Source organism: Delphinus delphis, chromosome 5 (genome assembly GCF_949987515.2).
Source record: "Delphinus delphis chromosome 5, mDelDel1.2, whole genome shotgun sequence".
Taxonomy (NCBI): domain Eukaryota; kingdom Metazoa; phylum Chordata; class Mammalia; order Artiodactyla; family Delphinidae; genus Delphinus; species Delphinus delphis.
The window spans coordinates 68,440,905-68,456,037 of NC_082687.1; the positions used below are offsets into that span (position 1 = coordinate 68,440,905).

The window sequence follows — 15,133 nt, forward strand, 5'->3', positions numbered from 1 at the left end:
CTATATTTTTAAGGACAACATGCTGGGGACTTACGTGGTGGTCCAGTGGTAAAGACTCTGTGCTTCCACTGCAGGGGGCATGGGCTCAATCCCTGGCTGGGGAAGTTCTGCATGCTGCATGGTGTGGCCAAAAAGGAAAAAAAAAAAGAGAACATGCTGGTGATTTCTTTTATATCTTGAATATGTCCTTTTAATTTAAAATTATTTAATTGGAAAGTAAAAAATGATTATTCTCCAAATCCTTCCATTTGTCTTAATTCTTTCAAAAGTAAAAAGAAGGTGGTGCCAATAAATGTTAATTTTTTGATTAAAAAAAGATAAAGACAGGGGCTTCCCTGGTGGCGCAGTGGTTGAGAGTCCGCCTGCCGATGCAGGGGACGTGGGTTTGTGCCCCGGTCCGGGAAGATCCCACATGCGGCTGGGCCCGTGAGCCATGGCTGCTGAGCCTGCGTGTCCGGAGCCTGTGCTCTGCAACAGGAGAGGCCACAACAGTGAGAGGCCGGCGTACTGAAAAAAAAAAAGATAAAGACAACATGCTGGGTCTTTCTTTCCTGGCATGGGTGTCTTAGGCTAGGGTGGGTGCTCATCAGACCTAAGACAAAGATTTTATTGCAAATGGTTTACTTGGAATCAAAGAAAGGAAAGAAATGAAGGAAGGGTGTATCAGTGAACAGGTTATCTCTGAAGGCAACTGGCCCTCAATCCACTAGAATATGCCTCAGAGTTGTCCTACCCAAGGGCAGGGAAACTGGGGTATTTATCCTCTAATCCTCATCTGTCAATGGCTGGTGGCAGTTCCCTGGGGACGTTAACTCTTCTGGCATTTCTGGCCTGTTCCCTATAAGAGAAAGTTTCAGGCAGAAGTTGCCTGAGGATGACCTTGTGTATCTGAGGAACAGGTAGGATATATGAGGGACACTGACAGCTACTATGGTGGGGTAAGGCAGGGAAAGAAGAGTAACAGTAGGTAGTTTGGAAAAGGGAAGAACTAAGTAATTAACAGTATGAGTAGAACTGGCCTAAAGGAATACTTCATATGCTGTAATATTAGCAGTACTTATTGGCATTTGCTTTATTATAGTTACCTTAAAATATCTTACAATTCAGACTTCATATTAATTTTAATGGTTCTACTTTGTTAGGTTTAGATCAATGTAGTCTTTTTCATTTTTTGAAATTTATTTTTTTTTATACAGCAGGTTATTAGTTATCCATTTTATACATATTAGTGTATACATGTCAATCCCAATCTCCCAATTCATCACACCCCCACCCCCACCCCCCCACCACTTTCCCCCTTGGTGCCCATATGTTTGTTCTCTACATCTGTGTCTCTATTTCTGTCCTGAAAACTGGTTCATCTCTACCATTTTTCTAGGTTCCACATAATGTGTTAATATACGATATTTGTTTTTCTCTTTCTGATTTACTTCACTCTGTATGACAGTCTCTAGATCCATCTACGTCTGTACAAATAACTCAATTTCATTCCATTTTATGGCTAATATTCCATTGTATATACGTACCACATCCTCCTTATCCATTCATCTGTCGATGGGCATTTAAGTTGCTTCCATGACCTGCCTATTGCAAATAGTGCTACAATGAACATTGGGGTGCATGTGTCTTTGAATTATGGTTTTCTCTGGGTATATGCCCAGTAGTGGGATTGCTGCATCATGTGGTAATTCGATTTTTTTTAAGGAACCTCCATATTGTTCTCCATAGTGGCTTTATCAATTTACATTCCCACCAACAATGCAAGAGGGTTCCCTTTTCTCCACACCCTCTCCAGCATTTGTTGTTTGTAGATTTTCTCATGATGCCCATTCTAAACTGGTGTGAGGTGGCACCTCATTGTAGTTTTGATTTGCATTTCTCTAATAATTAGTGATGCTGAACAGCTTTTCATGTGCTTCTTGGCCTTCTGTATGTCTTCTTTGGAGAAATGTCTATTTAGGTCTTCTGCCCATTTTTTTTTTTTTTTTTTTGCGTTACGCAGGCCTCTCACTGTTGTGGCCTCTCCCGTTGCGGCACACAGGTCAGGATGCGCAGGCTCAGCGGCCACGGTTCACGGGCCCAGCCGCTCCGCGGCATGTGGGATCTTCCCGGACCAGGGCACGAACCCATGTCCCCCGCATCGGCAGGCGGACTCTCAACCACTGCGCCACCAGCGAAGCTCCTTGTTGAGGATTTTTGCATCTATATTCATCAGTGATATTGGTCTGTAATTTTCTTTTTTTGTAGTATCTTTGTCTGGTTTTGGTATCAGGGTGATGGTGGCCTTATAGAATGAGTTTGGGAGTGTTCCTTCCCCTGCAGTTTTTTGGAACAGTTTGAGAAGTATGGGTGTTAACTCTTTTCTAAATGTTTGATAGAATTTACCTGTGAAGCCATCTTGTCCTGGAATTTTGTTTGTTGGAAGATTTTTAATCACAGTTTCAATTTCATTACTTGTGATTGGTCTGTTCATATTTCTATTTCTTCCTGGTTCAGTCTTGGAAGGTTATACCTTTCTAAGAATTTGTCCATTTCTTCCAGGTTGTCCACTTTACAGGTATAGAGTTGCTCGTAGTAGTCTCTTAGGACGCTTTGTATTTCTGAGTCGTCCATTGTAACTTCTCCTTTTTCATTTCTAATTTTATTGATTTGAGTCCTCTCCCTCTTTTTCTTGATGAGTCTTCTTAAATGTTTATCAATTTTGTTTATCTTCTCAAAGAACCAGGTTTTAGTTTTATTGATCTTTGCTCCATTTCATTTATTTCTGCTGTGATCTTTATGATTTCTTTTCTTCTACTAACGTTGGGTGTTGTTTGTTCTTCTTTCTCTACTTCCTTTAGGTGTAAGGTTAATTATTTGAGATTTTTCTTGTTTCTTGAGGTAGGCTTGTATTGCTATAAACTTCCCTCTTAGAACTGCTTTTGCTGCATCCCATACGTTTTGGATCGTTGTGTTTTCGTTGGCATTTGTCTCTAGGTATTTTTTGATTTCCTCTTTGATTTCTTCAGTGATCTCTTGGTTATTTAGTAATGTATTGTTTAGCCTCCATGTGTTTGTGTTTCTTATGTTTTTTTCCCCTGTAGTTGATTTCTAATCTCATAGCATTGTGGTTGGAAAAGATGCTTGATATGATTTCAATTTACTGAGGCTTGATTGTGACCTGAAATGTATCCTGGAGAATGTTCCGTGCGCACTTGAGAAGAACGTGTAATCTGCTGTTTTTGGATGGAATGTCTTATAAATATCAATTAAATCTATCTGTTCTATTGTGTCATTTAAAGCTTGTGTTTCCTTATTAATTTTGTTTGGATGATCTGTCCATTGGTGTGAGGTGTTAAAGCCCCTCCCCCCCATATTATTGTGTTACTGTTGATTTCCTCTTTTATAGCTGTTAGCAGTTGCCTGATGTATTGAGGTGCTCCTATGCTGGGTGCATATATATTTATAATTGTTGTATCTTCTTCTTGGATTGATCCCTTGATCGTTATGTAGTGTCCTTCCTTGTCTCTTGTAACATTCTTTATTTTAAAGTCTATTTTATCTGATATGAGGATTGCTACTCCAGCTTTCTTTTGATTTCCATTTGCATGGAATATATTTTTCCATCCTCTCACTTTTAGTCTGTATGTGTCCCTAGGTCTGAAGTGGGTCTCTTGTAGACAGCATATATATGGGTCTTGTTTTTGTATCCATTCAGTGAGCCTGTGTCTTTCTTTTAGTTGCAGCATTTAATCCATTCATGTTTCAGGTAATTATCGATATGTATGTTCCTATGACCATTTTCTTAACTGTTATGGGTTTGTTTTTGTAGATCCTTTTCTTCTCTTGTGTTTCCCACTTAGAGAAGTTCCTTTAGCATTTGTTGTACAGCTGGTTTGGTGGTGCTGAATTCTCTTAACTTTTGCTTGTCTATAAGCTTTTGATTTCTCCATCAAATCTGAATGAGATCCTTGCTGTGTAGAGTAATCTTGGTTGTAGGTTCTTCCCTTTCATCACTTTAAATATATCATGCCACTCCTTTCTGGCTTGTAGACTTTCTGCTGAGAAATCAGCTGTTAACCTTATGGGAGTTCCCTTGTATGTTATTTGTCATTTTTCCCTTGTTGCTTTCAATAATTTTTGTCTTTAATTTTTGTCAATTTGATTACTATATGTCTCAGCGTGATTCTCCTTGGGTTTATCCTGCCTGGGACTCTCTGCACTTCCTGGTCTTGGGTGGCTATTTCCTTTCCCATGTTAGGGACGTTTTCGACTATAATCGCTTCAAATATTTTCTTGGGTCCTTTCTCTCTGTTTTCTCCTTCTGGGACCCCTATAATGTGAATGTTGTTGCATTTAATGTAGTCCCAGAGGTCTCTTAGGCTGTCTTCATTCTTTTCATTCTTTTTTCTTTATTCTGTTCTGTGGCAGTGAATTCCACCATTGTGTCTTCCAGGTCATTTACCTGTTCTTCTGCCTCAGTTATTCTGCTATTGATTCCTTCTAGTGTATTTTTCATTTCAGCTATTGTATTTGTTCATCTGTTTGTTTGTTCCTTAATTCTTCTAGGTCTTTGTTAAACATTTCTTGCATCTTCTCGATCTTTGCCTCCATTCTTTTTCCAAGGTCCTTGATCATCTTCACTATCGTTATTCTGAATTCTTTATCTGGAAGGTTGCCTATCTCCACTTCATTTAGTTGTTTTTCTGGGGTTTTATCTTTTTCCTTCATCTGGTACATAGCCCTCTGCCTTTTCATCTTGTCTGTCTTTCTGCGAATGTGGTTTTTGTTCCACAGCCTGCAGAATTGTAGTTCTTCTTGTTTCTGCTGTCTGCTTTCTGGTAGATGAGGCTATCTAAGAGGCTTGTGCAAGTTTCCTGATGGGAGAGACTGGTGGTAGATAGAGCTGGGTGTTGCTCTGGTGGGCAGAGCTCAGTAAAACGTTAGTCAGCTTGTCTGCTGATGGGTAGGGCTGGGTTCCCTCCCTGTTGGTTGTCTGGCCTGAGGCAACCCAACACTGGAGCCTACCCAGCTCTTTGGTGGGGCTAATGGTGGACTCTGTGAGGGCGGACGCCAAGGAGTACTTCCTAGAGCTTCTGCTGCCAGTGTCCTTGTCCCCATGGTGAGCCACAGCCAACCCCCACCTCTGCAGGAGACCCTCCAACACCAGCAGGTAGGTCTGGTTCAGTATCCTATGGGGTCACTCCTCCTTCCCCTGGTTCCGGATGCACACACTACTTTGTGTGTGCCCTCCAAAAGTGGAGTCTCTGTTTCCCCCAGTCCTGCTGAAGTCCTGCAATCAAATCCTGCTAGCCTTTAAAGTCTGATTCTCTAGGAATTCCTCCTCCCATTGCCAGACCCCCAGGTTGGGAAGCCTGATTTGTGGCTCAGAACCTTCACTCCAGTGGGTGAACTTCTGTGGTATAAGTCTTCTCCAGTTTGTGATTCACCCACCCAGCAGTTATGGGATTTGCTTTTATTGTGATTGCTCCCCTCCTACCATCTCACTGTGGCTTCGCCTTTGTCTTTGGATGTGGGGTATCTTTTTTGGTGAGTTCCAGTGTCTTCCTGTCGATGATTGTTCAGCAGTTAGTTGTGATTCCGGTGCTCTTGCAAGAGGGAGTGAGCGCACGTCCTTCTACTCTGCCGTCCTGAGCCAATCTCCGATCAATGTAGTCTTAATAATTTTTTTCTCCATGAGTTTTTCATTTTGCAGGCACAAGGTAATGTTTTATGTTTTTTGTTCTTTTTGGTCATGCTGCGCAGCTTGACACACAAGGTAATGTATGCCAGGGTCTAAAAACGTTAATGTCTACGGGACCTGGTGGGTAACATCAATGGATGAAGTGAACTGGGAATAATAAAATAGACTCCACTGAAGACAGAGTAGTGGACACTTTGACAAATGTATAACAATGTCCTGCCTAGAGGGGCAGCAGCTACTGATTCTCAGGCAACTGTTGCAGAGCAGGAACATTGATACAGATTTATAAAGCTAAGAAGCCTGAGTATGTGGAATTGACTGGTTTTCAGCACCGAAGTTAAGATTGTAGGCTCTGGAGCCAGGCCTCCTGAATTTGAATCATAGCCCTACCAATTAACTACGTAACCTTAGGCAAGTTACTTATCTGTTCTCTGATCCTCAGACTGTGCCTGTATCATAGGGTTGTTGGGAGGATTAAAAGAATCATGTGCTTAGATTTCATATTTAGCATTAAGTATTCAAAAATTGGGGGCTATTGTCATTATCAGCTGTTAATTAAAATTTTAGTTAAACTTTCAACTTTGAGATAATTATAGATTCAAATGCAAGTGGAAGAAAAAAATACAGAGAGTTCTCATATTTCCTAGTTTCCCCCAAAGGTAACATCTTGCAAAATTATAGTACAGTATCACAGCTAGGATACTGATATTGATACGGTCAAGACACACATTTACATCTCCATAAGGCTCCCTCACATTGCCCTCTTACAGGTGTACCCACTTTGTTCTGCCACCACCCCTGTATGAACACCCAGTAACCATTAATCTGTTCTCTGTTTCTATAATTTTATTTCTAGAATATTATATAAATGGAATCATATGGTACACAACCATTTTTATTGGCTTTTTTTCACTTAGCATAATTTGCTGGAGATTTGTTCAGCCATTCAATCAACTGTTTTATTTATTTTTTGTTGCTGAGTAGTATTCCTATGTTACACTACAGTTTGTTTAACTATTCACCTGTTGAAGGACATATGGGTCTTCCCCCATTTTGAATATTATGAAGAAAGCTACTATAAACTTTGGGGACAGGTTTTTGTGTGAACTTAAGTTTTCATTTCTCTGGCACAAATGTCTAAGTGCAATTTCTGGGTCATATGATAGTTACATGTTTAGTTTTTTTAAGAACGTGCCCAACCATTTTCCTGAGTAGCTGTACCATTTTACATTCCCACCAGCAATGTAAGAGTGATCAAATTTCTCCACATTCTCCCCTACATTTGATGTCGCTGTTTTATTTTAGTCATTCTGAAATCTCATTGTGATCTGAATTTGCATTTATCAAATATTTAATAATCTTGAAGATTTTTTCATGAGCTTATTTTCTATTTGTATATGCTCTTTGGTGAAATGTCTTTTTATGTCTCTTGCCCATTTTCTAATTGCATTGTTTATTTACTGTTGAGTTATGAGAGCTCTTTATATAGTCTAAATACTAGTCTCTGTTAGATATGCAGTTTGCAGATATTTACTTCCAGTCTGTAACTTGTCTTTTCATCCTCTTAACAGGGTCTTTCAGAAAGAAAAAAGTTTTATTTAATTGAGATATATATTCATATAACATAAAATTCTCCATTGTAAAGTGCATACTTCAGTGATTTTTTTTTATTGTATTCACTATGTTGTGTAACCATCATTACTACCTAATTCCACAACATTTTCATCCCCTCCAAAAGAAACCCTGTACATATTAGCAGTTAGTCCTAAATTTCCTCCCCATCTCCAACCTTTGGCAACCAGTAATCTACTTTTCTATCCCTATGGATTTTCCTATGCTGGACATTTCATATAAATGAAATGAATACAACATGTAGCCTTTTGTGTCTGGCTTCTTTCACTTAGTGTAATGTTTTCAAAGTTCATCCATGTTGTAACATGTATCAGTAATTCATTCCTTTTAACAGTATAGTATTCCATTGTATGGATATAATACATTTTGATAATCCATTCATCAGCTAAAGGACATTTGGGTGGTTTCCACTTTATAGCTATTCAAATAATGGTGCTATGAACATTTGTGGACAAGTATTTGTTTTAGTACCTGTTCTCAGTTCTTTTGGGTATACACCTAGAAGTGGAATTGCTGGGTCATATAGTAATTCTATGTTTAACTTCTGAGGAACTGCCAAATATTTTCCACAATGCAAAAGTTCTTGTTTTTCTTTTTAAAATGTCAAACCAGTCTTGCATTCCTGGAATAAACTTCACTTGATCATAGTGTATAATTCCTTTTTTGTATTACTAAATTCTTTTTGCTAATTTTTTTTTTTTTTTTTTTTTTGCCTCATGGGATCTTAGTTCCCCAACCAGGAATGGAACCTGGGCCCCAGCAGGGAAAGCACCAAGTCCTAACCCCTGGACTGCCAGGGAATTCCCAATCAGTACTTTTTAAGGAATTGGTCTATCTCATCTGAATTGTCAAATTTTTGTGTGCAGAGTTGTTTGTAGTACTCCTTTATTACCTTTTTGATGTCTGAATGGTCTTTAATTACAGTCCCCAGTTCATTCCTGTTACTGGTAACTTGGGTTTTCTCTCTTTTTATCTTTGACAGCCTTGCTAGGTGTTTGACAATTTTATTGACCTTTTCAAAGAACCAGATCTTTCATTGATTTTCTCCATTGTTTTTCTGTTTTGAATTACATTGATTTCTGCTTTTATCTTTATTTCCTTCCTTCTGTTTGGATTTATATTGCTCTTTTTCTAGGTTCTTGGCAGTGGGAGCTTAGATTTTTGATTTGAGACTTTTCCTCTTTTCCAATGTGTGCATTTACTGCTATAAAATTTTCTCTCAACACTATTTGGCTGTGTGCACAAATTTTGATATGTTGTATTTTTGTTTTTATTCCATTCAGAATATTTTTTGTGTTCCCTTAAGACTTCCTCTTTGATCTATGGATTATTTACAAGTAAGTTGTTTATTTTCCAGGGGTTTGAGAGTTTTGCTGGAAATCTTTCTTACTGATTTCCGGTTTGATTTTATTGTGATCTGAGAACATACACTGTGTGATTTCAGTTATTTTAAATTTGTTGTGGTTTGTTTTATGGCCTAGGATATGATTATCTCAGTACATCCTCCATGAACAGTTGAGGGATATTTTTTAGAATTCTACATCAGTTTATATAGGGTGTTTTTGTGTGTATCTTTTTTTTTTATAGCTTTTTTAAGTGGTTGCTCTAGGTTTTACATTACATCTACATAATTTCTACTGATGTCATCATTTTACCAGTTTGAGGGAAGCATAGAAAATTTAGCTCCCTTTCCATATCTTACTCTCCCCCATTTATAATTGTCCTAAATAGTGACTTATGATGAAAATCTCTTGTTTAAAATGTTTTTATACTTTACTCAATCCATTTTTAAATGACTGACTTTTCCACCAGAATGTAAGTTCCACCATAACAGGGAGTTTTGTTGGGATTGTTCACCAATGTTTTCTCAGCTTCCTGCTAATGCAGTGATGGTCACATTTCCATAACTGCCACCACTGAGAAGAAGGCAGCTTCAAAAAGTTCTAGGGATAGATCATTCTAGGTAGAAGAAACAGTAAGTAAAAGGCACCCGGCCAGAATATACTTTCAGTCATACTAATAATACTGAATATAACATTCTATGTGACATAGCTCATTTTATCTCAATCCTTATAAACTATAAATTTGTTGATATGTTGGACCCATTTGAAACATTATTTGGATTCTAATCCAAAACATAAACTGGCCAAACCCAGATGGTTTCACTCAGTATTTTCTTCATCTTACCTTTTTATCTGTCTCTTCTAAGTATAATCTGGTTTTACTTCTGTGCCTTTTTTTCTGACTCTGTAATTTAATACGTTTTTACTCACTGTTAAATTAACATTAAAACATTATACAAGGAAGTTAAAAAAAAATGATCCACGATTCAAATGTTATTTTCCCTGGCAGCTTTGCATGGCTAAGGCTGCAAACTCTAGAGCCATACTACTTTATATTCACATCCTGGCCGTGTGACTTTGGGTAAATTACTTAGACCTCTGCCTCAGTTCTCTCATCTGTAAAATGAGAAGAAGAACTGCACGCAGTTTTCTATTAAAGCTATTGTACCTCATGCAGTTGTTGTGAGAATTAGGTGAATTAATCCAATGCACTTAAAACAGTCTGGCACATAGGAACCCCCTGAATAACTGTCCATAATTCTTATTTTCAACCCAGCAATTTTCTTCCCACATAATTTGTATTTAGTTGCAATCATAGGATATGTAAAGCACTGTGTTCTATTTGTTTTCATTTAATGTTCATAAGTTTTCCTCCACATTTCTATTTATTAACATAGATACTATTTTTTTTTTTTTTTTTTTTTGCGATACGTGGGCCTCTCACTGTTGCGGCCTCTCCCATTGCGGAGCACAGGCTCCGGATGCGCAGGCTCAGCGGCCATGGCTCACGGGCCTGGGCGCTCCGCCACATGTGGGATCTTCCCGGACCAGGGCACGAACCTGTGTCCCCTGCATCGGCAGGTGGACTCTCAACCACTGCGCCACCAGGGAAGCCCCACAGATACTATTTTTAATGACAGCCTGACATTTCATACCATTGATGTATTTTGCTTAAACATTTCTCTAGCATTGGACATTTAATTATTTTATTATTATGAGTCATGATCTTATACACATACTTTGTATATGATGCTAGTTCTTTCTTTTGAATGATTTACCTAGCAACAATTCCCAGGAGTATAATTTTTGATTTTGTGTCCCACATTTAAAACTCTTTCCTTCCTCTATTTAGTTCCAAGGAAGCAACTACTTTCAGTACATCATGGAAGGAAAGGCAGACATATCATACCACCACAACGAAGTAATCTTCATGTAGCAATAGACTCTCTATACAAGACAGATAAGGTCTGCATTGTTTACATCATTGTTGTCATCACTCATTCATTCAACAGACAATTACTATTCACCTAGGATGTGCCTGTCTATAGGTAGGAAGAAAGTTACAAAAGGGAGCCAGAGATGTACAAAAAAGAGTGGGAGAAGCTCCAAATACAAAACACCACATTATTTACAAACTTTCCATGTTGATGCTGTATGTCTTCTTAGGCACAACGTGGAATCTATTTCCAAGTTAAAAAAAAAAAGGCATTTTCTTTTCTCAAGGAACTAAAATTATGTCAACCTGACATTGCTCACCTAAACATACAAATTTTATAGAAACCGTGTGGATATTCGGTAAGAAGGGAATCCCTGTCTTTAAGAAGTCACAAATGCCTTTTTTCTGTATCTCAATTTTATTAAAATAAAGAAGGCAGTAATAGTATTGTTTGAATCGTCTTCTTGGAGGAAGAGGGAGAAATCTTTTTAGTTCCACCATCACATTCCTTCTTTTGAAGAGGCTCAACCTAAAAGTTCGAGTTACATAAGCCTAACTTTGTATTCTGTTTTCTAGTAAAGCTATTGTCCGTTTCACATAAGAAACAGTACATATTAATTTTTTTTTAGCCTACCACATCCTAAGTTCAGTTTTACACCTTTTCATCCATGTAGCTGAAGCTCTCTTACAGTCTCTCTCTCTGACACTGTCTCTAACAACACTCTGCTGAAAACCAATACAAGTACTCTTTACTACATGCTCTGGGGATCATATACAGGCGTTAACCACCTACTTACACTGTTTGATTGGTAATATAAAGAATGCTTTCTTCAGAAAACAGTATAACGTTATGGAAACGACCTCAATTATCACCGATAAAGAGTTATAAAGAAGATGTGGCACATATATACAATGGAATATTACTCAGCCATAAAAAGAAACGAAATTGAGCTATTTGTAATGAGGTGGATAGACTTAGAGTCTGTCATACACAGTGAAGTAAGTCAGAAAGAGAGAGACAAATACTGTATGCTAACACATATATATGAAATTTAAGGGAAAAAAATGTCATGAAGAACCTAGGGGTAAAACAGGAATAAAGACACAGACTTACTAGAGAATGGACTTGAGGATATGGGGAGGGGGAAGGGTAAGCTGTGACAAAGCGAGAGAGAGAGGCATGGACATATATACACTACCAAACGTAATGTAGATAGCTAGTGGGAAGCAGCCACATAGCACAGGGAGATCAGCTCGGTGCTTTGTGACCACCTAGAGGGGTGGGATAGGGAGGGTGGGAGGGAGGGAGACGCAAGCGGGAAGAGATATGGGAACATATGTATATATATAACTGATTCATTTTGTTGTGAAGCAGAAACTAACACACCATTGTATAGCAATTATACTCCAATAAGAAAAAGAAAGAGTTACGTTGATCTAGATGTTTTGTTTACAGATCAGTCTCTGGTTTTCTTGAGAACTAAGAGTGACAATAAAGACATTCTCTTCTCTTTTAATTTTAAACTTTATGAAGGACTTACATGAGGATCTGGATTTGCTTCCCTTTCAATCAACCTTCATAAACTTTGAGAGCCTCATTTCCATTAAGTCAGAAATATGAGCCTCCGCAGTTGCCTAGCTAGCCCAGGCAAAGTGAGTTGGAAACTAGTTCTTTTAATCACCACAGTGTCAGTTAAAATCTTCAGTGACTTTTACGCTTTTTGGGTCAGACCATTTGATGAAAATTATAAGTCCTCTCCATTATGCATATATATATATATATGTGAGCATTTTTCTTGGGAGAAAGCCAACTTTATTACCATAATTATTTAACTATAACTTTTTCTCTACACACACGTTTTGCATCCTTTGAGAAGGTTCCTGACATCTGCTCCCTCAAAGAACACCTGCCCTGGGGGAAATTATGTTAATTAGTCAACAACAGGCAGAAGAGACTGGGGCTGGGAGGAGGCAAGATCACAAAAGAAAAACTTTACTAGATTCTTCCTGAGACAGGCCATCATCATCACCTGGGTGAAAGAGGATTTGGAATCAGAAAGCCCTGGTTCACACCTGTGTGCTCTTCCCATCCTTCCCCTCCCCTCCCAACCCTTTTCCTAAGGAGTAGTATGACTTAAGGCAAATCATTAATCATTAGATTTTTTTTTTCCTGTAAAATGGAATCTTGTCAGACTTCTCAGTGTTATTGTATGATCAAAAGAGAGATAATATAGGAAGGCATGTTTTTAGGTCTCCAACAAGCATGAAGTAGGATGATGATTATTTCACGTGCCTTTCCCTTTGCTTCATCTTCAGGCTGACTGCCTGGCCTACCATTCAGTTCCCAGCTCCACTGTCACCTCCTCCGAGAAGCCTCCAGGACAACTAGATCTGTGGCCTCCCCATCCGCATTATTCGCAACACCATCACCTACTTGATTTTAGTCAGGACACTTCTCACATGTGTAATGGCTTCATTTTTTACTTGCTTAGTGATGACTGATTGTCCTTCTCCCTGAACTAGACTAAGAACTCCTTGAGGGCAGAGCCCGGGCTTTTAACAGTTCATGGGACATGGTGGACACTCAAATTTTGTAAGTCAGGAGAGCAGTAGTTTAGAGCACTGGTCCCCAACCTTTTTGGCACCAGGGGCCGGTTTCATGGAAGACAGTTTTTCGGGTGGTGGAGGGTGGGCGTAGAGAGATGGAGGGGTGAGGAGGGATGGTTCAGGCAGTAACCATGGGGGGAACGGTTCAGGCGGCAAAGCCAGCGATGGTTCAGGCAGTGGGCGAAGGGGAGCGGCATTTGAAGCTTTGCTAGCTGGCCCGCCGCTCACCTTCTGCTGTGCAGCCCGGTTCCTAACAGCCACAGGCCGGTACTAGTCTGCAGCCGGGGGTGGGGGTGGGGGTGGGGGACCCCTGGTTTAGAGCTCAAAATCAGGAGGCTGACTACGGGGATTTGAATTCTAGCTTTTATATTTATTAGTTGGGTGACACTAGGCAGGTTGTTTTTCTCTGTGCCTCACTTTCACCCTCCATAAAAATGGGAAATTCTGATAACATATACTTCATAGAAATGTTCATACGGGTAATGTACTTGAAAGAGTTCCTGGGATACAGTAAGTTACCTAAGGGCAATTTTCTACCCTACAGTGAATGAAGAAAATGTTACTACAGGACTAGGAAGGCCACGTGACCCGTAAGTGTATCAGATACGCTCTGCTGCTTCAGGTTTGGCAGTAAAAAGACTTACTCTTTTGGTAAAACTCGTTGCTTCGCTCCACCGCACCGCGTCACCCACCTGGTTCGCCACCATTTAGCGGAAGGGGAGGTGAGGTCCCTAATTGCGACAAGAGTCCCCGGTCACCCACAGGTGGCACTGCTCGGGTTCTCACGGGCTGGGGGTGTCCGTGACGTCGCGGATCAGTTCTCTGGGGTGAGGGGTGAAGGAGGAGGCCCAGCACGGCGTCCAGGAACACCAGGGACGTTCCCGCGACTTGCCCGAAACCTCGACTGGGTCGGGGTAGCCGGGAGGCCCATCCGGCCCACTCGGGCCTCCAGTCTCAGAACCGCAGCAAACCCGTGCGAACCTGTAGCCGCCGGCCTCGGTGTGTGTGGGCGGAGCCATCGGGGGCCTGGCGATCTCTGGGCCGCGCGGGGCGGGACGAGTGGGGGCGGGGCCGGGACGCCAGGCTCGGGACTCAGCGGCGCCGGCCGGTTTCGGCGTCTCCCGGACTCGGCGCATCCGGCGCGCTCCAGCCAGGTAAGGGCGCCGCGGGCCGGCGGGGCGGCCCCGGGACTGCGTCACTCTGGGAGGGGACGGGTGGGGACGAGGATGCGCGCGGCGAGAGGAGGCTTCCACAAGCCCAGAGACGGACCCTCGTGGAACCAGGAAGGATTTTCTTTCCGCGCCGCCGTGAGTGAGGGCGCGCCACGCCAGGTGAGGACCTGTCCTCTGCGGACCACGAAGGGACAGGTGCGCGTCCCGCCGTAGCCGCGCCTTCCGGCGGCCGCCGCCGCCTCTCCGCCTCCCGGGCTCCGACGCCGGCCTCTCCCGAGGAGCACCCGTCCCTTTTCCTCTTGGGTCCCTGGACGCGGGCCGCCCCGCAGCAAGTTAAGCGTTGGGCTCACTTCCCAGCTGCCCCGCGGGAAGTTGATTCCTCCTCTCTGCTTGGGCGGCGGCGCAGTCTTGATTGAAAGTTGGCAGCATCTACAGAGATTTTCCACAGTTGCACGTGTGTGAGCGTCTCGCCCCACCAGCCTCACATTTTTAATCTAGGAAATTGTGTTTGAATCTTGATAACAGGGATTCGGTGAATACATGTGTTGGGAAAACTAGGGCCTTGCCTTGGGGGTGTGCACTTTCCCTTGGATCCTAAATTTCCTTTTGATTTGATTTTTTTGTTTTGTTTTCATGGAAGAATAACACGTTGCTGTGTATCAGGTTCGGAAACAATTTCATCTATTGCCATTCTTTGGAAACAGGAAGATTTGATTCGAAGGGTAGATCTCAATGTTAAGTTGGAACAACAGGGTGACTG

General features: G+C 41.1%; 1 long non-coding RNA gene across 2 annotated transcripts in view; it reads right to left on the reverse strand.

Annotated features, from left to right (window-relative positions):
• Positions 1-14,182, reverse strand: part of LOC132425459 (uncharacterized) — a 50,996-nt gene extending 36,814 nt beyond the window's left edge. The window contains exon 1 of one of the 2 annotated variants that reach the window (XR_009519442.1): positions 13,894-14,182. This is a non-coding gene — a long non-coding RNA (uncharacterized lncRNA). Of the gene's footprint in view, positions 1-13,845 lie in introns of both variants that reach the window. The other variant, XR_009519443.1, reaches the window with a different exon arrangement.
• Positions 14,183-15,133: the final 951 nt, after the last annotated feature.